At 36.2% G+C, this 23,544-nt stretch overlaps 1 protein-coding gene across 4 annotated transcripts in view; it reads left to right on the top strand.

Moving 5' to 3' along the window:
* The window catches only part of PCGF3 (polycomb group ring finger 3), a 90,194-nt gene that overhangs the window by 22,705 nt on the left and 43,945 nt on the right, over positions 1-23,544 (top strand). The window contains exons 2-4 of one of the 4 annotated variants that reach the window (XM_051966501.1): positions 6,839-6,929; positions 20,597-20,636; positions 21,316-21,468. The gene's annotated coding sequence lies outside the window, so the exon portion shown is untranslated. Of the gene's footprint in view, positions 1-6,838; positions 6,930-20,596; positions 20,637-21,096; positions 21,469-23,544 lie in introns of those variants that run through there. The other 3 variants (XM_051966503.1, XM_051966504.1, XM_051966502.1) reach the window with 3 other exon arrangements.

Here is a 23,544-nt window from a genome sequence, read left to right as displayed (position 1 = left end):
GGAATTTCCTGCGGAACACAGAGGTGAGGTCAGTCGTGTTTTTCCACAACTGTCTTAGGTCGTGGTCTTGATTAAAGGAACATAATAATCACAGGTGATTATTGTTTCAGTGTTGTTGTTGCCTGTGGACCAAGTTCTCTTGGTTCACAAAGGGTCTTGCTTAAGTATAGGTCTGACCATGTTACCCTAGAGCTCAATAAACTGGTGCCTCCAAGAATAAATAAATAATAATAAATGCCTTTGTTGGCATTTAAAGTATTTCCAGACTTCCCATCCTTGAAGGCCTCCTTCCACCCTTGGGATCTAGCACATATATATACACACACACACACACACACACATATATATATATATATATGTTTCTACTCATTTCACTCAGTATCAGTTCACAGAAGTTTCTCCACGCCTTTCTGAAACCATCTTGCTGATCGTTTCCATATAGATATTTGATCTATTTCTAAAAAGAAGCTATGTGGGGCAGCTAGGTGTTGCAGTGGATAGAGCACCAACTCTCAAGTCAGGAGGACCTGAATTCAAATCTGGTCTTAGCCACTTAACACTTCCAGGGTGTGTGACTCTAGGCAAGTCACTTAACCCCAACCGCTTCAGCAAAAATAAATAAATAAATAAAAAGAATCTATATGTTCAAAAATGTTTATAGCAGTTCTCTTTGTGATGGTAAAGAACTAGAAATTGCAGGGATAACCATAAATTAGGGAATGGCTAAGTTGTATATTGTTATGATGGAGAACTACCGTGCTAATAGAAATGATGAGCTCAAAGATTTTAGAAAAAAATGAGAATAATGAAGAGCTAAATGAGCAAAACCAAGAAAACATTGTATATAGTGATAACAATATTGTTTTAAGAATGTTAAGAATAATAACATTATTATGACATAACTATAAAGGACATGAAAAAAGACATCTGTATTCAGAGAAAGACCTAATAAAGTAGGTACAGAATAATTCTTACACATACTTTGTCTAGTGGTAGCCATCTCTAACTTTCCCCAAGAAAAAATAATATTTACTTATTAATTTTTTTTGTACATTTAGAAATAGCAAATTGTACATAGTACATATACAGGTTCATATGTAATCATTTTTTATTGTACTGTTATGGAAATGCTTGTTTTATTCCATAAATTAAAAAAAAATTTAAAATTGCTCTTGAAACTATTAGCTGTAGGGATCTTAAAAAAGTCCTTCTGAACCACATTTTCCTTCTCTTCAAATGGTGCAGAGTAACACGGATCTTACAGAATTTTTGAGGGACTCATTTGAAGTAATTGTTTTACTTTATAGGGTGGTCCATAAATCCACTAAGTACTAAACAAGAGCCTGCTTTACATAAGACCCTCTAATGTGGAGAATCAAAGGCAAAGGAAAACCATCTCCTTTCCTCAAAGATTCTATTTGGTAAAAGAAAAGACGCATGTATAGAGAAGTAAGTTCAAAGTAAATTTGACAGAAAACAGAACAGTAGCTCCTGGGAGATGGAACTGAGGAAGGATTGGTAAAGGCCTCCCTTGAGGAGGTACCCTCTGAATTTAGCTTTGAAGATATCCAGATAGAACTACTTTCTAGGCAGTAAATAAGTAGAAGGCTGCAAGAGAGAATAATGTGAAATGAGCTAGGAAAACTTGCTTGGAACCAGATTGTAGAAGGCTTTAAGTATCAAACTGAAGAGTATATTTTTCCTACAGTGCCAATAGGGAGCCCCTGAAAGCTTCTTGAGTAAGAAAATGACTAAAAAAATAAAGTAATTTTAAAAAATGATTTTTTGGAGGGAGAAGAGAGAACCTGTGATTTCATTGGTATAGGGAATTCCCAGTATGGAAATTCTCTCAGGCCACAAGGAGGATAGTTGTCCATTGTCACACGACTCATGTGTCAGAGAATTTGAACCCAGGTCTTCCTGACAGCAAATACCAGTGCTATATGGAATCTTATTGATAAGGGTGTTTTCTTCAGAAATGGTGAGGGGTCACCATTTAATAAAAAAAGCTGGAGAGATCTCTAGAAGCAAAGCAAAGTTTATTATATATTCACTCCAGAAGGGCATCCCACCCATCCAGCGGACAATGGAAGGGAGGAAGTACCTTCTGGGGCAGGAGCAACACTTTTAATCCCTAACACAAATGCACCCTACCACCACTGACCCTCATCCTCATTGGCTGAGGATCTTTACACTCTAAAAGCAAGAAATTGAACTTGACCAATAAGTACATAGTTGTCCATATTTGACTGAAATGGGGAGAAAATAGTGGCACGGGAGGATAGTAGGAAGGGGACTTAGGTATGCCCTTGGGTCAATGCTCAAAGTCCTTCAGGCCTCCTCAAACTCTGAAGTAGATGAAGCCTTACTCCATTTTCACAACTGTCTTGAAAGATCTCACTTCATCTCATTCACTACCTGCCTGTCCTGTGTGATTCCTATTCATGTCTTCCCGTAAATTTACCCAACATGCCAGATGCCTTAAACTTTTTAACTCCTCCTGATATATATAGCATAAGGAGTACTAAGCAGGGAAAGATGGAGAGGTACAAAGTAAAATGAACCTAAAGCTAAAGAAAGAAAGATCTAATCAATGGACAATCGGTTTCCAGTACTCTATGGATATGAAAGAAATAGGAGGGAAGAGACCCTAAGTAATGCCAGTATTTTCAGTGGATTCCCTTGTGATATGTGTGGAAGAATATGAGAAGGATCCCACATGATAAGCAGCAAAAATCAGTTAAGTAAATCAGCAAACATTTGTCAGAAGCTTACTATGTGAGAGGCCCTGTACAAAAACATGCACCCTGCCTCAAGGAGCTTATGTTCTAGTGGGAAGTACTATGCATATTTGATATATACAGTGTAAATTGGAAGATAATCCCAGAAGATGAGCACTAGCAGTGAAGAAAACTGGGAAAGACTTCTTTTAGACTTCTTTTGGTAAAATTTGAGTATAGAAGAGAGAAGAAGGAAACATTCTAGATATGGAGGATAGCCAGTGAAAAGGCATGGAGTCCAGAGATAGACTGTTTTCTTCAAGAAAAATAAAGATGTGTAAGGAAGTAATTCAAATTCATAAGAAAAAAAAACTTCAGTTAAAATAAATGGCCTAAGGATATGATGAGGAAATTGTCAAGTGTAGAAACTCAGTCCATTTATAACCATATTAAAAAAAAAATTCCAAATCACTAGTAATTAAAAAAAAAAAAAATGAAAGCCGTTCTGAGAATCTACCTTACACTCATCAGAATGGCAAAGATGAAAAAAAGGAAAATAGTAAATGTATGGTGGGGCTGTGAGAAATAGGTATATTGATACGTTGTTGGAGGACCTGTGAGTGGGTGCAACCATTCTGGAAAGCAATTGGGAATTAAAACGAAAAGTCAGTGAAACAGCAGACCCTTTGACACCCACTTCTAGGTACTCCTGTACCCAAAAGAGATCACAGACATAGAAAAGGATCCTATTGTACAAAAATTATTGCAGCACTTTTTGTAGTGGTAAAAACTAGAAACTAAAGGGATACTCATCAATTGAGAAATGGCTGAATAACTTGGATTTGATTGTGATGGAATACGATTGGATTGTAACATTTAAGGAAATAGATAATTTCAAAGAGACATGACTTATTTGAAATGAAGCAAGTAAAGTAAGAGGACCCCAGAGAATAACTTGCACTAGTATACTAATAATAGCTAAATATATATTGCACCTAACTATATAAAGATAAGTACTTTACAAATCTCATTTGATACTATAACATCAACATTGAAAATAATTTTGAAGACTTATAGACGGAATAATAAGAGGAACTAGAAGAACAATTTCTATAATAGTACTGTAAAGACAGCTGAAAAACTTGCATCATTCATGATTCCAGAGAACCAGTGAGGAAGTGTGTGTGCGTGGGTGTGCATGCATATTCATATATGTGAGTGGAGAAACTTGCATATATGTTAAAAGAAATGTAGTTTTTCTTCCTTTTTTTTTCTTAAATGATGATACATGTAGTAATGAAAAAAATTTCTGTTAAAAATAGATGGATGATGCTACAGATATGGAATATATTATGTACTTTCAGATGAAGCTACTATATTGTTAATTTTACTTAATTGCTTTACTTTGTTACAAAAAGATCTTATAAGAGTGGGGTTAATCTATGTTTTTAATGTAAAAACAATACATCAACAAAACTTTTGTTAAAAAAAATAGAAGAAAATGTAAGTTAATTGATCAAAAAATAACTAATCTGCAAACCATGTCAAGAAAAGATAGCCTTTTTACATTTGCAATTATCAAAACTTAAGAAGAATATGTTGAATGATAGCATCATGGATATCTCAATAGCCTATAACACTGGGCCAAATATAAAATTTTATTCCATCTTCTGTTGAAGTCTTTTTAAGTTGGAATGAAAATGAAGCTATCACCAAAATCAAGTCAAAATTCTTCAGTAACTGAAACCTTATTATCTGGAAAATAGATAATTACAGCAGTGCCCCTCTTCTGAAATATTGGGTGTATTTTTTTTTTTTTTGATACATTTGTTTAGTTAAATAAAGCCTTATTGGCTGTAAACAATTATAGAATAGGAGAAGTGGCTAAGCAGTTAATGAGAGAAGAAAGGGGCATTTTAATGGACTCCAGATTTAGTGAATCGGCATGGTGATATACAATTTGACAAATAGCCATTCATGAGCAGATAGCCGGGGAACCACAGTTTTCTCTAGACCATTGCCCTTGCCCCCAGTAAGGAGAGCAACCTTTGTGGGAATGGAATCCAGCATCCTTACTAATACCAGCCACTGCCCAACTAACTGCTTCTAAAAGGCAGATAAACCCAAGAGCTTTGGAAGCAGAGGTCCATCTGGACCCCCAGCACTGCTGAAGGGTTGTTCTTTTTACCCATTGTTGTCCTTTAGAGATGTGACTTTACCACTTCCGTAGATGTGTGATTCTTGTCTACTCAGCACACACAGTTACTGAAGATCTAGAAAATAAAAGTTTTTGATACCAAAGTCCTTGATACCTCAGAAATAGGATTTTATTAATGGTAATAACATTAGAGAAGATTCTGTTACCATTTGTTTTTTACTACATCACAACAAGAATCCATCTGACTTTAAGCTGAAATCTTCAACTTGTGCTATCTTGCTGTATTAGAATGTGAGCTCCTTGAATATGGGGATTGTTATGTTTTTCTTTGTGTGTCTCGAGCATCTTGTACAATTCTTGCACAGAGTAAGCATTTAATGAACCTTTTGCTTTATTTGGCTCAATTCCTTGTCTATAGTAGCCACTGAATATTTCTTGCATTGAATTAGCTCCCTGTTGGTATTTAAACTTGGCAATTTTGACTGACCCAAATGAGAAAAATTAGAAATGCGAACAGGTGCTTCTTTGCTATCTTGGCTGTTTTATTATAATTTATTATAATCTAGATCAGTGATGTCAGACTCAAGTAGAAAATCACTAACAAATAACACAATTTAATGTTAAAGCAAATAAAATTAACAAGACTCACAACCTTAACAACTGTCACATTTTTATGTCTTGCTGAATGTTTCCCAATTACATTTTAATCCCATTTGGCAGTATTATGGCAAGGAGTTTGAACTCTGCCCTAGACTGTAACCATTTTTCCTCTACTTGGTCTTTTATGAATACATACTGCATACTCACTTGAGTAATTATGGATATCATTTAGGAATTTCTCCTTGTATTCTGAAACTAGATGGAAAAAGCATAATGTCATCCATAAATGGGGTCAGCTCTCTATTGAGAACTACTTATTTAACTATATGAGCCTTCCTCTATGGCAAACACTTTTAGCAATATATATCTCCCAATTTTATGCATCATGCTTGTTTTGGGTGAATTTTTTATGATTTTGATAAATGCTTGATAAGGTGCGCTATCAAATCAGATGTTTTTAAATAAACACCAGTGAGATCTTACATTCTTTTTCTGTCACTGTGTTGCTATAAACATATAGACTCTTATATAATGTTTTAAAAAATCTATCTCTTCTTTCATTGAGATTTTTAAATCCTTCATCAAAAATATCTTCAATTTGTGTGTTGATTACTTACAAATATTTCCTAGAGATGGGAAAGTAGACATGAATTGCTAGTTATTAATAGTTTTTCATTTGCTTTTTCTGTAATATTTCTATTCCCCCTAAGCATTGGATATTTTTCATTATTTCAAATATGCTAAGAATTGCTCCTTCAGTGCCTTCAAATTTGCTTTCTGGACTGAATGTGTATATATTTGGTCTAGTATAAGACTTATGCTAAGCTGTGTATCTATAGGGACGTTTCTCCTACTTTGTAGAGCATTCAAGGAGGGAGAAAGTGGACAAACTTCAGATTTCAGATCCGTTATGTGGAAAAGGAACTAGACTTGTTCTGCTTGTCCTCAGTGGGCAGGCAAAGGAGTAATGGAATTGGCTTGAGGTAGAAGTGGTACTATCTCAAAGTGAAGTGGATAACTTATTTTCCTTCACAATAGGCCTTTACATAGAGTGTATACCTCTTCAGGGCAGGTTGGGCTAGATGACCTCTGAAAACTTTTAATTTTGAGATTCTAGGCCTTGAGGGGAGTATAGTATAGCAGACTGGGGGGAACATTAAGCATAAATGCATGTTTACTGACTTATAGATATATGAAATAAAATATATATGACAACTGCTTTCCTGTTTGTCTTAATAGGAAAAATTATTCATAACTTGAAACCACATATACAAGGATTAGAGAATATATTTTCATAGTGTGGGATAGCGTCTTATTTATATTATGCTGTCATTTATAATGGTACATTAATCTCTTTCAGCTTGGGAAGCTGCACAAAATATCACAAGACTGAGTGAAGTGGAACACTGTCAGAAGTATTTTTACAAGTAAAATGAAGACTAGTTTTTAAAGTAAGTTTGTTTTTCTTTTTTGAAATATTAATTTAAACTTCTACAAATTAGAAATATGTGATGTAGCAGGTAGTTGGCAAAGATCCTAGAATCTAGTGCAGCACATTTGTAGTATTGCCACCTACTGTGCAGTCTTTCCCTAACCCATGCTCCAATCAGAAGGAAGGTAAGTGCCTAATCAGGCAACATGCATTAATTGAGAACTTCCTGTATGCTGGACCTTCATACTTGGTACTCAAAGGCACACGTGAGACAGCCTTTTCCTTTAAGGACTTTGGTTCAAATGAGGGAGACAAGGGAGACAACGTTTGCATGTACCATTATAGAGAAAGTACAGACACAGTGAATACAGAGTAGGTGAAGGTGGGGAGGGACAGAAGACCAGGAAGGGTGTAAGGAGAAAAGTGGTCTTGAGCTGAGCAGGGAGATCGGAAAGGTTGTGTGAGTAAACATGTGTGACTGAATGAAGAGTCAAATGTAAAAGGACAATTTAAAATGTCAAACAGAGGAGTTTCCCCAAGACAGTGTGGGGTTTGCCGGACAAGGAATCTTAAAATCCCTTTGGTGGCTGCGAGTCGGATGGGTTGTGTGGGCTGGGTATCGCATCAAATAGGCGATTGCTTCTCCAAGCACGAGATGACAAGGGCCCAAACTAGGCTGTGTGAGTGGGGAAAGCATGAAGTTCTCAAGATGGAAAGGGCAAGATTCTCTCAATCCTAAAGCACAGTGAGTAGGAAGGAAGAGGGAGGGTGGAAGCAAGACTGGAAATTGGGTTGGAAAGGAGGTAGTGTTTTTTACCAATATAAGGAAGTTTGGCAGTGCTGGAGAGAGAATGGGGTTGAGGACAGAACCACTGGAGTACAGTCACAGTGAATGGGCATAACACGGATGGTGAGCGGGGGAGGCCGAGAAGGAAGGGTGGGAAGAGCTGAAGTGGCTCACGGGTCATGATTAGGAAAGGAAGCGGATAGCCTAGAAGAGGGTGATGGCCTGGCAGAATAAGGACTGGTGAGAGGGCAAAGAATTAAGTCTGGAGAGAGGCTCCAGGAGAAAGGGAATGATGGGATGTCGTCATGTGACAAAGGACTTTCATCAGGGAAATGGAACAGCTGTTGGCAAGAGCCTCATGGCGTCATCGTGGCAGGCTCAGAGATGCGGCCATCTCTTTGTGGAACTGAGGCAGAGTGCAAGAATCCATAGGAGTTGAGCAAGTCAGGGAGCTGGGAAATTAGGACATGCCAGTCATCCTCTGTAGGAGAGCACTTGGGATGGTGATGAATGCTGAGCCAAGTACTGACTTCTTTGAGAGAATTGGGAAAGTGTGCCCAAGTAGTACATATCAGCTGTAGGATGCAGGTTGGAGAAGTGTGGCTATTGGGAATCTCACAGTAGGAGCCAGCGCTGAATGATGGTGGCAAAAGAAGGGTCTGTCTGCCTTCCCCACTTGGAACTGTGAGCAAAATACCACCAGTACTAGAGAGGGAGACCTAAGCTAAATCCTCATCCAGGAGGTACCTTAACTCATTGGGACCCGGAAATCATGAGAATAAGAGCCATAGACTGGGAATTCCAGAGAGTACAGTGGGAGGAATAGGCAGATAAGGAACATAGTATATATAGCAACATTGAGCTCAGTGGGATTGAGAAAGTGGACAGCAGGGCTGTAGATTAGCCTCTCTAAATGGATTTCAAAGAAATAGGAATATAATACCTGATCTCAAGGATTTTATGCTCCAACTTAAGAGAAAAATGCCTCAACATATAAAAAAGATCATTCGGGTATTGATTAAATGGCTGCTATGTTCCTATGAGCTTATAATGCATCCTCAGGAGAATATCAGAAAGAGAAAAGACATCTCTATCATCAAGAAGATGTCTCCATGTCTTCTTAGGTGACCCAAATTTTTTATTCTTTGGAGATTGTGGTGTTCTACGATTCCCAGCCATATAGCAACACCTCTCACCCCCCACCTCACATAAAAACCCAACCCTGTAATAGTTAAAATCAAGCAGATATTGCAAATGACTCCCAAGGTGACTTACAACACAACGTATATGTTATTTTGAGTCCAGAGATGGATGGCTTTGGTTGAAAAGTTGGTTATTACTTGTAATATAAATAGTTCTCCTGATTGCTCTCTTCACTCTGCATCAGTTCATATGTGTTTTCTCAGATTTCCATTTATCCTTTTTTGTCATATCTTGAAGTACAATAATATTCCATTACATTCATATACCATCATCTCATCAACCATTCCTCAATGGCTACCCACTTTATTTTTTAATTCTTTGCTAGAATAGAAAGTGCTGCTATAAATACTTTTATATATATGGATCCATTCCCTTTTCTATCTCTTTGGGGTCTATACTTAATCATGCTTGTTCTTAAATAAAGTATTCATGATATGCAGGAATGAGACTTAACTCTTTTAGTCTCGATCCTATTTTCTTCCTTTTTTTTTTTTTCAGTTCTCAGTTCCTTTTCATTGAAGTCACTGATTATCAAGATATGTATAATGTAGACTTGGTTTAAAGATGTTTATTGAATTACATATATAAGATTTCCATTTCTTCATTCTCTAAAGTCAGTGTTACTGCAGAAGCTGCAGTTTTCTTCAAGGATGTTTGTTTGGGGGGGTTCCCCCCAAGTGGGGAAGGCAAACATTGTTTGCATGTTTGATACATGCAAAGTGGTAGTAATGCCAAGTAGTCCCCCAAAAAGATGCCTATTAAAACTTATTTATTCTACTAATTTATTATTTCCATTGCTAAAGAAAACTTGTCACCTTCTGTTTAGTTGCAACTTATTTCTTCCTTTGGTTTTTAGCAAGATTATCGTAGAAGACTTCTTTTCATATACTTTGCAGTCCTTTACAGTTCCCTTGCTTTACATGATTGCTTAATCCCATCTCAATTTTTCTCTTTAGAATTCTTAGTTTTTTTTAAGAGATCATCTCAAAACAAATAAACCCTTCATTTAACACCCTCCCTCCACCTTCCTTAGTACCTTGACTCTAAAATTACCTTCTATTTATTTTATATACAGTTTGGATATCCATATGTGCATATTGTCTCCCTCCTTAGAATTTAAGATTTTTGAGAGCAATGTCTGTCTGATTTTTGTCTCCAGCTTAAGTGATTGTTGATTTATTAGCCAAAGATCTCATATTTAGTATCACAAGTTAAGTTCATCAGTAATATAGCTTCATGACCCATTTTGTGTGTTTTTTTTAAAAATCTGTTTTGTTTTATGGAATTTGTCACCTAAAAAGTCTAGTGACCAGCTTGCTAATGGGCATCTTAGCATTCAAATATGCTAGTCCTAAAATAAGAAGCCCAGTCTTTTTTCAAGTCTATTTAAAGTCTTTGCTGGTAGAGCTTTGGAGACCCCAGAGTGTCTTCCATCTTGTAAAAAAACCATTGAAATTGGATTTTAGTTTTGAAAAAGATACACTAATAGAATTTTAGAGTTAGAGAAGCTGATGTCAAGATGATGGAGTGTTAACTTGTGATCCATAAACTCATTTAAAAAAAAGTATTTGAATAGTTATTTCCCTAGTTTCCTTTATGTTTCTGCTTAATAGGTTTTGTGCATTTGTGCATTAACAGTATTCTGAGAAAGGAGTATTAATTTCACTAGATTAAGGGATCTATAATATAAGAGGTTAAAGACACCTCATAATCTAGACCAGCTCCATAGCTGATCCATGAAATCTTCTCCAAAACGCCCCCATATTTGAACAGTGTTGAGGAATTCCCTGACAAAGCCCAGTTTATATAAGCAGAGTAGTGTCTTTTTTTTATTATAGCTTTTTATTTAAGCTTTTTTATTTACAAGATATATGCATGGGTAATTTTTCAGCATTGACAGTTTTAAAACTTTTGTTTCAATCCCCCTCCCCCCCCTACTCCTTCCCCCAGATGGCAGGTAGACCAATACATGTTAAATATGTTAAAGTATATGTTAAATACAATATATGTATACATGTCCATACAGTTATTTTGCTAAACAAAAAGAATCGGACTTTGGAATAGTGTACAATTAATCTGTGAAGGAAATAAAAAATGCAGGTGGACAAAGATAGAGGGATTAGGAATTCTGTGTAGTGGTTCACACTCATTTCCCAGAGTTCTTTCGCTGGGTGAAGCTGGTTCAATTCATTACTGTTCAATTGGAGCTGATTTGTTTCATCTCATTGTTGAAAAGGGCCACATCCATCAGAATTGATCATCATATAGTATTGTTTATATGTGTCATGTATATAATGATCAGCAGAGTAATATTTTATGGGGGAAAAAAAACAACTTGAGAATTTTAATCAATGCATTGACCAGCCACGTCTTCCAGAGAACATATGATGAAGCATGTTGCTCACCTTCTGACAGAGAGGTGATGGATTCAAGATGTAGGGGAAAAAACTCAAAGCCATACACACGGTTTTCTTTTTTTCTTTTGTCTTCATTGGAGGAGGAAGAAAGTTTTGCCAATAAAAGAGGGTCTTTGGGACATTTTAAAACTGCATGGAGGGAACAGGAAAGTTTAGATGGAAGTAAGTATGTGTGGGTATCATGTGCTTACATATAAAAACACAAGCAGCTGGATTAGATAAGTGGACGGGGTTTTGGTGTTAGGGAGATGATGATAATGGTCGTGGTGTAGACCAGGCTGTAGGGTGTTACAGTGGCCATGTCAACCACAAGAATTGAGAAAGTCTATTTGGTTTGGCAATTGAGAGCATTGCTGAGAAGAGCAGTTTCCAGAGGACAGGAAGTAAATGCCCTAAATGATGACTGGTTTTTCGAATGCTTGGCAGAAAAGGGGAGGGTAGATAAAGGATGAGATGGAAGGGGCGGTTTGTTAAAGGTGAGGGAGATAGGTCAAGGTTGAGGAGGCAGTTAGTGGTGGGTTGGTATTTGGCATTGGGTGATAGGATAATGGGGAAAAGAATTTGAGAATGGAGGATAGAGCAGAGATGTGGTTCATCAAGGATAGAGATATAGGAAAAGAAGGAGAGAATAGCCAGTTTTTTTTTCAACCTTTAAGTTTCTTTGCCTCCTTTTTCAAATTCAGTGGCAGGAACTGGACACGGAGCCCTATTAAACATATATAAATAATGTAAGATAGTATCATTAACCTGTACTTGTCTATCAAACTCCTTTTAATGTATCTTGGTGTCATGTTAGCTTTTTCCAACATTACCGACTCATATTCAGATTATGGTTGACCATGACCTTTCAGACTGACCACACACACACACACACACACACACACACACACACACAGCCAGTCTTTCTTGATCTTGTCAGTACATTGTAGTGAAAAGAGTATGGGATTTACAATCAGAAGACCTTGAATAAATTTCTGGCTCTGCACTTAGTAGTTGTGCAAGCCTAGATAAATCATTACTTCCTTGGAACTTTGATTTCTTTATCTGCAAAGTGGGGATAATAATACTAGTACTACCTGACTCAAATGATGTCAATCACTTCCTAACTACACTTGAGTTGTTGCCTTATGTTTGTTTTATGGACTTTCTGTCTCCAAGTGGCACTTTTCTGTGTTTAATTCTTAATGATTTGTTCTAGTGTGTCTTAGGTTTTGGTAGGGTAATTTTTATTCTTATTGACAGTATTAATAATAACCTAATTAAATATAATTTTGAAATTCATTGAGATGAGTCTCAGTTCCTTTATTCTGCTCTGAAATTTAGATATTAGATAGAAAGAATGGGTCTCAAGTCTGCTTTGCTTTTTACTTTTGTTGATTGTTTAAGAGAAGCCTTACTTTTTGTGATCCCATTTGGGGTTTTCTTGGCAAAGAATGGTTTGCCATTTCTCCAGCTCATCTTACTGAGACAAACAGGATTAATTAGCTTTCTCAAGTTCCTCATTCTCTCCCTCTCTCACCACTTTTGAACTCGGGTCCTCCTGGCTCGAGGGCCAGTGCTTTCTCTACTGCAACACCTACCTGCTTCTCATCCTATTCTTTTAATTTAGTAATCAGTTGCCTTCTCCTCTTGGGATCCTATTTTTTAAACTTTTAGAGACTATCCAAAGTGATAGAATTGAAGCTTTGAAGTCATAATTTCATCTCTTGCTTTTTAGTTGTCTTTAAATTGTAGCTTCACTTAAGTTGTTCTTGATTATACCTTATGGCTTTTTACTTATTGAGCATTTGAAAGGTGTGTTTTTTTTTGTTTGTTTTTTTTTTTTGGGTGAGGGGGAGGCATACTCTCTTGGTGACATAGATCTCTATAAGTGAGAATTGCTATGGCTAAAAAATTAATTAGCTTGCAAATAGATTATTTGGCTTTAGTTTGCTTACAGGTATTAAGCTTTATTATTATTATTGTTGTTAAGCTTTTTCTTTTTTACAAAGTACTTATGTTCCTTCTACCTTTATTACTTTCTAAAATGATATTTTCATTTTTTAAGCACTTTGGTATATGCTACTAGTTGTGCTTATGTGAGTACAACCAGATTTTTAAAAAGTATTCTTTAATTCTTAATATCTCATAGGTGGGAACTGGCTCTGGAATAGACAAAGTTGAGATTTGGAATTAGAGTCCTATCTGGACTAAAATTTTTATTTTGCTATTGTGTAATTCTGGTCAAGAACCTTCTTTTCTTTGGCTCATCTGTAAAATGAACAAATTGAGCCAGATCTCTGCTTCTCAAAAAGGTAGTCCAGGACCTTTGGAAGTCCTTGAGGTGTTTAGAGAGTCTACTAGGTCAAAACCATTTTCACAAGAATAAGGCATATATGTAGAAGCTTTTGGAAGGTATGGTCCTCAGTTTTTAAAAGTCTCAGTGTTCTTGAGACAAAAAAGCTTGAGAATTGGTCCCTTTTAACCTTACATCTGTTACCATCTATTTTCCTTTCCTGGTCATTGTTTAATTTAACTTAATAATTTTTACATAATTTTATTGTTTCTTTATATATTCATCTTTAGTGGTCTGGTGTAATTATCACATTCATTATCTCATTTATCTTTTCATTCTAGAGGCTTGAGGTTAGGTCATATTGTGGCATTTGTTCATGTTTAATTTCTTTTATATAAAAGACAGAAATTGTTCCTGAGAGTTGCAGAATTATGTTCTTGAGCTCCTTTGCTTTCTTTTCACCTTCAGGCTTTTTTATATTTTATATTTTATATTTTTATAAATTCGAAAATTTACTTTCCTAATTTGCATTTGTTCCCATTAATTTTCCTAATTGCAAGATCACGGAACCTTTAGAGATCTGGAACTCCAATTTCTTCATTTCACAGATGAAGGAACTAAGGCCCAGAGAAATTAAGTAACATCTAGCAGTTAGGTGGTCCAGTGGATAGTTGAACCTGAAATTAGGAATACCAAAGTTCAGATCTGACCTTCAACATCTATAGCTGTGTGAGTAACCATGGAGGAATTAATTTAGCATTTGCCTGAATAAAATAGTAGATTTATGTGAGGATAAAGTGAACTTTATCTATGAATATCTATGAAATTTAAAGTGCTAAAAATGCTATTATAATTTTGATTTCACCATCATCTTCATCACTCATTCCTGTGACTGCACAGCTAATAGATGATAAGTGGGATTTAAATCCAACTCCCAAATCCGTTTTCTTTTCCCTCTGACAGTCATATTAACTTGTTTCCTTTTTTCTTTCTTAGGATCTTGAATTTTGATTATTTCTTTGTAGGCTTTCATCAGCTTTTAGTTTCAAGTAAATCTTCCCTTTTAGAAGAGTATCTTTTAGGACTGATTGTTATATTTTCTGCTTTTTTTTCTCAGAGCAGTACAAATTTGTCTAATAATCTGGGGATTATGGAATTGCTTTTCTGGTATGTACTTAGGGCATTTAAGTCCCATAATATGGCTATATGCTTTTATTTTTCTTTTTTGATTTTAACAAGCATCAGGTAGAATGAACATTTTCATCTACATCTCATGTTTTCTAAATTCAAAATTAATTTAACATGTAACTTTCAAAACTGTCCTATTTATTAGGACTATCCTAATCTAAGGCATATCAAGCCAACCAGGCCTTCTTCCTGAAGCAAAGGTAACAATCTTTTCAGTAACATCTTCCTTCTAGTGATGATATATAGCTTCAAATCTTCTATCTTCAAAAAATTGAAGTTAAGGATCACAGAAAAGTGTGGTGAACATAAGATGACTGCAATTAAGTATGTATAAGACATTAGTTATGTGAAAGTTGGTGAAAGATTTGCAAAACAAACGGTTTCACAGCCAGAGTGAGCAATCACTGATGATAATCTGTTTCTTCTAGCGGTATCCATGCTATGGCAAATATACTGAATGATTCCTAAAGTGAATTTATGGAGGATTTAGGGAAAGAGTCATTCAGGATAAGCAGGCGTGAATGAGTTATGTTGCTATCATAGGGAGAAATACATTGTTGAAATCACAGATCTTGTGCTGTATGTATAACAGGTATTTGGGACCATTTTACTTTTCCATTTTCTTAGGCAGTGAAATTTTTGAAACACTAAATTTTCAGTTATATTTTATCTTAACATAATTCCCAGAACTTTATAAGCACTTAATACTTTGTCATCACCTTTCCCACTCCTTCCATTCTCATCTCCAAAACCTGCTTTTTATCCACTGCTCAGCACGCTTCTGTTGGTCATATTTTGGAAGGAATGTCTTGAAACTGCTGCTGGAAGTATGCTGATAAATTGACCAAAGTCTTTAATTGGTAGATTTATAGGTACGAGAGAATTAAATATAACCTTCCACTAATTTAAATAGTGGGCCCCGGTAAAACTTTTAACATGTTGTTCTGAGAATGTTGGCCTTGAACCTACATCTACTCTTGGTGACATCTTCCTCACTTGAAATTTTTCAGCCTTCACTGTTAAGAAATTGGTCCAAAATTGTATTTAGGGCTTTAGAATTGGTACATTTCAATTTTTATGTTTTTCTGGGGAAGTATATTGACCCTCTTGCTTTATTTGACAAAATCTAGTTCAGTCACAACAGAAAATCAATACCAAGGGTTTTTTTTTTTTTTTTTTGAAAATTGTAAAACTAATTCCATAGCACACTTGTGTGAAATCTTATATAGTGTCAGTATCTATCTGTGAGTGAAGAACAACAGCCAGCTCTTGATTACTCCCCTAGTGAAAGAAGGGAAAATGTAAATCCAAATGATAAATAACTTATCTCAGACACAGCATAACAAAACTCTGGACTTAGAAGCAAGAGACCTTGGTTCTACTCTGTACTATTTAGTAGTCACTACAAGCAAGTTTACTTACATGGAGAGCCTTGGTTTTTATCAGCTTTATAATGTAGGTAATAAAATATATACACAGAGTGATTGAGAGTAAAATGCTTTACAAACCTTATTGGGATGTGCAAATATGAGTTTATTTTGAAATTTCATTGCTCTTTGATTTTGTAATGCTTTGTGTCAGTGACAGGGAGAGGAGGAGCGAGAGAAGAGACGAGACAGACAGAGGAGAGGGAGAGGCATAATGTGTGCTGTGCGCACATGCATTTTCATCAGATTCTGAGAATGCATTTGAAAGAAAGACTTGGAACCTTGTGATTCAGGAGGAACTAGAAAACATACCACTGTGTTCTCCCACTTAACTCATTTTTAACACAGATTTAAGCAATGTAGTATAGTGGATAGAGAGCTGTCTTAGAAACAAGGAAGACCCAAATTTCAAGTCCCTCCCTTGGTGTATGACCATAGGCAAATCACTTAATCTCAGTGTTCTAAACAACTCTCTAGGTGACAGAGAATGTGCCAACTGCATTGATTGACTGAGTTTCCTTATTTAGAAATTCCTTATATCATTGAAATTACAGATTCATTTCTTATCCACAAATGAAGTGAGATAAGCTCCTGGGATTTCAAAGGTTGGACCTACCACACAGAGGTATTAAAAACTTGGATTCTCCTGTTACTAGTAGTAAGGAGGTGGAACTGATCAGGGAAGAGCGTCGGAATATTCTTTGCCATTGCAGTTTTCAAATTCTTCCTCTGCCCCTCACACTCAGGATTCTCTCCTCCCTTGAATTCGTTCAGTTTCTATTCATCACCCAGTCAGAGTTTTGGTTTTGTTGTCTACCAACCTCTAGGAACATTCTTCTCTCTCAGGGGATCAGTAGCTGGCTTTCAGACTTTCTTTCCTCCTCAAATCTTGCCCTCATGTACCTGTTGTTGCAATCCTAACCTCTCAGTTCTTCCGCTTTGTGTATTTCCCATGGTCTGTTCCACTCCGCCTCCGCTACACAGACATAGCTTTGGTTTTGCTATCATGGACAAATATTCCACATCCATGTTCATGAATCCTGACATTCCTTTATTCTTTATCACAATCTGCGGTCATCCTTCTCCGCCTTATAACCCCAAACCTTGCTTTTCATCCTCAATATGACCTTCATTTCTTCCTTTCTTTCCTGGGCCATCACTCCTTCCCTGGTTGCACTCTTGATAACTTCTGCATTGTTTAATTCTACACTGCTATGTTCTCACTTCTGTTCACATTCTACTTGAACAAACATGGAGAAAATCATGAGAGTATTTCTATTTTAAAAAATATACAGTTTATTTAACATTAAAAGAACCTATATCTGTAGAGGGCTGAAACTCTTGGTCGATGCACTGGGGTCAGGACAGCCGAGCACTTAAGGCTAACTACTGATTGGACAATATGGGCATATGCTTGGAAAATGGTCCTTCCCACTATCCTGTGCTGGCTCAATGATTGGTGTATACAGAGGATTGTAGGAGGGACTGGGGGATGGAGTAAGACTAACCAGGGTCACTTTGGCGTACATGAGCAAGAAGGAGGTCAAAGAGATTCTGCTTTCATCCAATTCACTTCTACCTCTAAAGACCAAGAATAAAGACTAAGGACTTTTGCTTATCATGATTCCAGTTGATTCTAAGGTATCCTGGGTGCTAGCGCCGTCATCACATATATATCCATTAAAAATGTTTGTAGCATAAAACTTGTGGTTTTTCTTCCCCTCAGATTCTTAATCTAAGAAGCTTGTTTCATTTAATTAAAAAACTGAGGCCATTTAGAGGTAACTCTCCTTGCCAAGGCTAACCTTTCTACATGCACAAGTGGTCCCCGTCCATCTCTTTCACGGTAAATTACCCCGTTATTGTCCCCACTCTCAGCAGTCTTCAGTTTTCCCTATTCATGATCTGCTTCCTTGCTTCCACATCCCATCCCTCCAAAATCTCACTTGATCTAGCTCTCCATGTCAGCTCTGATCTCTGTTGGTCCAGCCCTAACCTCTACTCCCCTGTCCACAGCTGTCGTTCAGATACCTTGAATTGGATGTCCTGTAGACATTTTAAAAGTAGCGTGTCAAGCTGAACTTCTCTTCTGACCCCGCTCTCCCCTTTTCCTAAAGGCACTCCTGCCTCCCGTCACTGACTCCCAACCAATTTCTCAGCCGTGACTCGTCACTCTTACTCCTCACATCAAGCTGTAGTCTCTACCTTTTCTTATGACACTGCCCACTCTACTCCATTATCACTCAGCTGTCAAATTAATCTCCCTCATTCATGGCACCTCCACCTCCCAACGCTGATGGCCCTCCATCACCTCTGTAATCAAGGACAAAATTTTTGGATTGATTCTTAACCAATGTCCTACCTCCTTTCCTTTCTGGTGATTTAGGACTTCCTTCCTCCCTTGTTGTCTCCAGCCTCCTTGGGGTTCTATCACACTGTGCTCCATCTCCTGCTGAGTGTTCCTCTCTCTCCCCCACATCCTTCATCATCTTAGCCTCTAAGCTTTCAAGTCTCAACTTGGAGGGGTTCACTCAAGAAGACTTTTCCACTCTTTAATTATAGTGCTTTTTCTTTAAATTTAGCTACAGCTTAACCTAGACTTTTCCTGCTTATACATAGTTGTTGACCTGTTGGCTTTCCTGCTAGACTTTGAGTACCTTGAGAGGTTTTACTTTTCGATCCTCCTTTGAGCACTCTCTTAGTGCCTGGCAAGTAGTAGGAACTTACTAAATGCTTATTGATTGACCAAAAGTCATTCAATCCTAAAATCCTAAAAGATTTTGAAATAATTTAGTGTCAGTATGTAGGTAATAGAAATTATAAAGGGAAGCTGATCTTTCTAGTTTTAATTTAAATACAGTATAATTTAGTAAAAAACCTACTATATTAGTTGCTGTCTCTAAAGGAGATTTTATCCTAAGAATCTACATGTATGTAAATTAGTTGACTGTGAAGTAAGAAAAGTTTTCATTTGTATTAAAAATGTGTTGGAGGGAGACTTAATGTGATTTTTGCCTCCTTACTCCCCTTCTGTATATTTTTCTTTTTAATACATAGATGTTAGGGATGGATTTTTTTTTAATAATAGCTTTTTACTTTAAAAATACACAAGATACATTTTCTTTTTCTTTAATTTTATTTTATTATAGCTTTTTATTCACAAGATATATGCATGAGTAATTTTTCAGCATTGACCCTTGCAAAACCTTCTGTTCCAATTTTTCCCCTCCTTCCCCCTTCCCCCTTTCCCCTTCCTCTCCCCATGACCAATAAATGTTAAATACAATGTATGTATACATATCCATACAGTTATTTTGCTGCACAAGAAAAATCGGACTAAGACATAAGGTAAAAAGAACCTGAGAGGGAAATCAGAATGCAAGCAGAAAAAAACAGAGGGAGTAGAAATGCTATGTTGTGGTTCATACTCATTTCCCCGAGTTCTTTCACTGGGTGTAGCTGCATCTCTTCGTTATTGAACAAATGGAACTGATTTGGTTCATCTCATTGTTGAAGAGAGCCATGTCCAACAGATACATTTTCAACATTCATCCTTGCAAACCCTGTTTCAAATTTTTCTCCCTCCCTTTCTTCCCCCTCCCTAGACAACAAGTAATCTAATATATGTTAAACATGTACAATTCTTCTACATATATTTCCACATTTATCATGCTGCACAAGAAAAATCAGATCAAAAAGGTTTAAAAAAAAAAAAGAAAACAAAAATCAAGCAAAGAACAACAAAAAAGGTAAAAAATTATGTTGTGATCCACATTGAGGCCTAACAGCCATCTTTTTGGATGCAGATGATTCTCTCCATCACAAGTCTATTGGAATTGGCCTGAATGATGGACAATATTTTTGAAAAATCCATTGATAACTACATAAAGAATATCAGAACTTGAGGATAAATTTCCTAGTCCATTGGTATAAATCCCCTTGTGGTGTATTTGTGAGAGGCCAATAAGAGCCATAGAGGACAGACAAATGTATTTTTAATGTAACCTGCGTTGTTGAAACAAATAGCCATTTATGATACCACAGGTCAGTTAAAAAATTGTATTATTGAATTTCCTTGTTGTAAGTGGCTCATTATTCAAACAAAAGAACCGGATTTTTTTTTTTTCTTTTTAATAAAGGAATGTTTTTAGGGAGGCCTAAATATATCTAGGGTCCTACATTGGCTGTCTATTTGTATACCTCTTTAAATCAGAAAGACCTAACTCATTTGTTTATGGAGGCATATAAAATAATAACTTTGATTCTTCTACCTTAATGATTCTTACATGGATTTGGGGGTATTATAATCATAATTACCATGTATTCTCCTAAAACTGCAATATAGTATGTGAAGTCTAAAATATATTTTTGTATTGTGCTTCTCTACAGGTTTCCAAAATGTAGCATGAGATTCCAGTCTGTCTGCTAGGTAAATATAGAAAATTAAATAAACTTTGAACATTTCAAGGTTTATTCTTCTTTTAATTGAATGACTATACATGGATTAAACATACTGGAGGGGGGAAGGGTGGGCAGGGAGAAAGGGCCTATCTGATAAAATATAAAAAAATCTGATAATTAGAGAAAATAAGTATTTATTTAAAAACTTGAAGTATGAAAATACATTCCCAGTTTAACAGATAAGAGCAAAATCATATTACTAGCCTTTTGGATTCTACCCTAAATAAGTATTTACCAAACTCTGCTCTACAAGATATGTAAATAAAGGTTCTCTGGGGGAAAAAATAATTCCAAGTATTATTTGCCCCTCAATATTAAATGTGGCTTTGTGCATTTGCCAAAAATGGTTATTATGTATGTCCGTGCTCTGTTTTTTGGTATGGAAATTGACCTACTTTCCTGTTTTATTTCTTAAACTCTTTTTCTTATTTATGGAGATTGGGAGAATTCCTTGTTCAAGTTAGTTTGAGTCATACTACTTTGGCTTGGTTTTCTCTGAATATTGGGGATAGATTATGCTAATCCTATAAAGTAATGGTTGTAGTAAATGCTTTTCAACTAGAGGAAGATAAAACTTTAGAATTGTGGTGATATATGTTAAAACTTAAATGATTTGAGATAAAATAATGGGTAAATGTCTTTGTTAGAAAATGGAAAATAAACAAGGGACTGAGGAAAGGAGCAAGGGTGAAGAGCCAGAATACAAACTAAGACAGACTACTCGGGATAACAGAGTAAAGCCAGTAGCATAAAAACCCAATGAGAAGACAAACTGAAGACAAAGAAAACATCTAGAAGAGGTAAAAAGAAAACCACATGCACATGGAGAAGATTACGGGGAAAACAAAAAAAGAAGAAATGTTTCTTTTGCTCCTCTTATCAGGAGTGGGAGGGGTGGTTGTTTTGTGTTTTGGGAGGGAGGTAAGAAGGGTCACACAGTATCTTCATGGTTTTTTTTTTTTTTGCTTTTATTTCCATATTAGCTCTGCACCCCTCCTTTCCACTCTTCCTCTGTCTCTCGTTCTGTCTCTCTCTCTCTCGCTCTCTCTCACACACACACACATGTAGTGAAAATTAGGCAGCCAAGTGGTATCATGGTGCCCAAAGCACTACACCTGTAAGTAGTAAGATCTAAGTTCAAATGTAGCTTCAGATACTAGCTGTTGTAAGTCAATGACTGCTTACTTTAGCTTTTATTTTCTTCCCTTATGAAATGGAGATAACATCCCCAATGAGATCATTTAAAAATACTTTGCAAACCTTAAAAGCACTTTGTTCAACTCGGGTGCCACCCTTTATGTGAATATTTATTGACCAACCTAACTGAAAATGAGCTATTCTTATATTTCTCACAATCCTTTGCATCTTACAGTATTGTTCTTCACAATCTATCTGCTCTTATATTTGTTTTTATCCCATAAGAGAAACAGGTAGGAACTGTTTCATTTTATTTCAGAGGGATGCATATTGTAAAGTGGAAGTATTGTATACTAGGAAATATATTCTTGCGTGTGTGTGGATGTGTGTGAGATCTTAGTTAAGTCACTCAACCTTGTAAAACTCAGTTTCCCTCATTATAAAATGGAGACATTCAAACTTGTACTACCTGAGTTCAGAGTTCATAAAATGTTAAGTGCTTTATATATGTTGAGTTTTCATCATTTTAATAGCATCAATAGAGTAGTAGTCCTAGGACAGCCAAGTTGTCATTCTATGATTTTTAATATTTAGGTAGATAGATTAATTGAATAAAAGTATTGGCATACGAATTTGTTTTATATAAGCTCATTGAAGACATCTTTGATACCTGATGAAGAAGAGAAAGCTATAAGTTTCCAAATGAATATAGAAATCAAACAAGATGTTCTTAAATGGTTCAAAATAGAAATTAGATTTGTGAAAGCACATCACTCTGATTGGCAATTCCCGTCTTTGCTGTTGTGTCTCCTCCCAAGCCCCACCTCCAGAGACTCATATATTGGGAACTGGGCTTTGAAAGGGGTTATTAATATTTAATAGTAGCAGGAGCAGCAGTAGTAGTATCAATATCCTCAACATATAGGTTAGTTATTTTCATACACTAGAGATTTATTAATTATTTGTTTTGGAATTGAACATAATTAAAGAATGTTTTATATTTTATAATGAGAAAGAGTGACATAGACCTATAAGATTAATGCAAGAAGAACTGAAACCCAGAATGAGTTGAGTCTGGAGAAAATTGCTGAGAATAATAGACTTTTTAAACTTGGATTAGAGCAACAAAAAAGATTAAAAGGACAAAACCATTACTAATGAGATGGTCTGAAGCTAATAGATGGGGGTGGTGGAGGGAAGCCAAATTATTCATGATAGAATTGGTCCGGGAGTCTGAAGTTAGTAAATTCAGTTAAAGAAATTTTTAAAAATATCTTTACTGTGTAGAAAGCATATTGCTAGAAGTGGGGTGAAATTAAAATATATTTGGTAGAAGAGCTAAAGCAATAACAAATACATATAATAGAGAGTCTGCAAGTACATATGAAAGTGTTTATAAAGAGATCAAACATTGGATACATTTTTTAATATGGGAGTAGAGATCAAAATATAAATAACCTTGACCACCAGAGGTATCTGAAGGTCATTACAGCTGAGGAGGCAAAAGCAGAAAGGCTTGATGGGGTCAGTGTAGTGTAAAGATGACCACTAATGCAGGTCAGGAGGGCTGGGTTCCAGTCTTTCTACTTTGTAGCTAGCTGTGTGGCCTCCCGGGTCTTAGATTTCTCACTGGAGAGAGCTGGCTGGAAGCAGAGACCCCCCCCAGTGCGGATATAATGATGGTCCTGCCACTGATGTGACATAGACTGACGGAGGCTCTCTGAATGGACAGAGATGGA

The sequence above is a fragment of the Antechinus flavipes genome, chromosome 6 (assembly GCF_016432865.1).
Source record: "Antechinus flavipes isolate AdamAnt ecotype Samford, QLD, Australia chromosome 6, AdamAnt_v2, whole genome shotgun sequence".
NCBI lineage: Eukaryota > Metazoa > Chordata > Mammalia > Dasyuromorphia > Dasyuridae > Antechinus > Antechinus flavipes.
The sequence above is the reverse complement of the archived record's forward strand: the minus strand, read 5'-3'. Positions and strand labels throughout refer to the sequence as shown.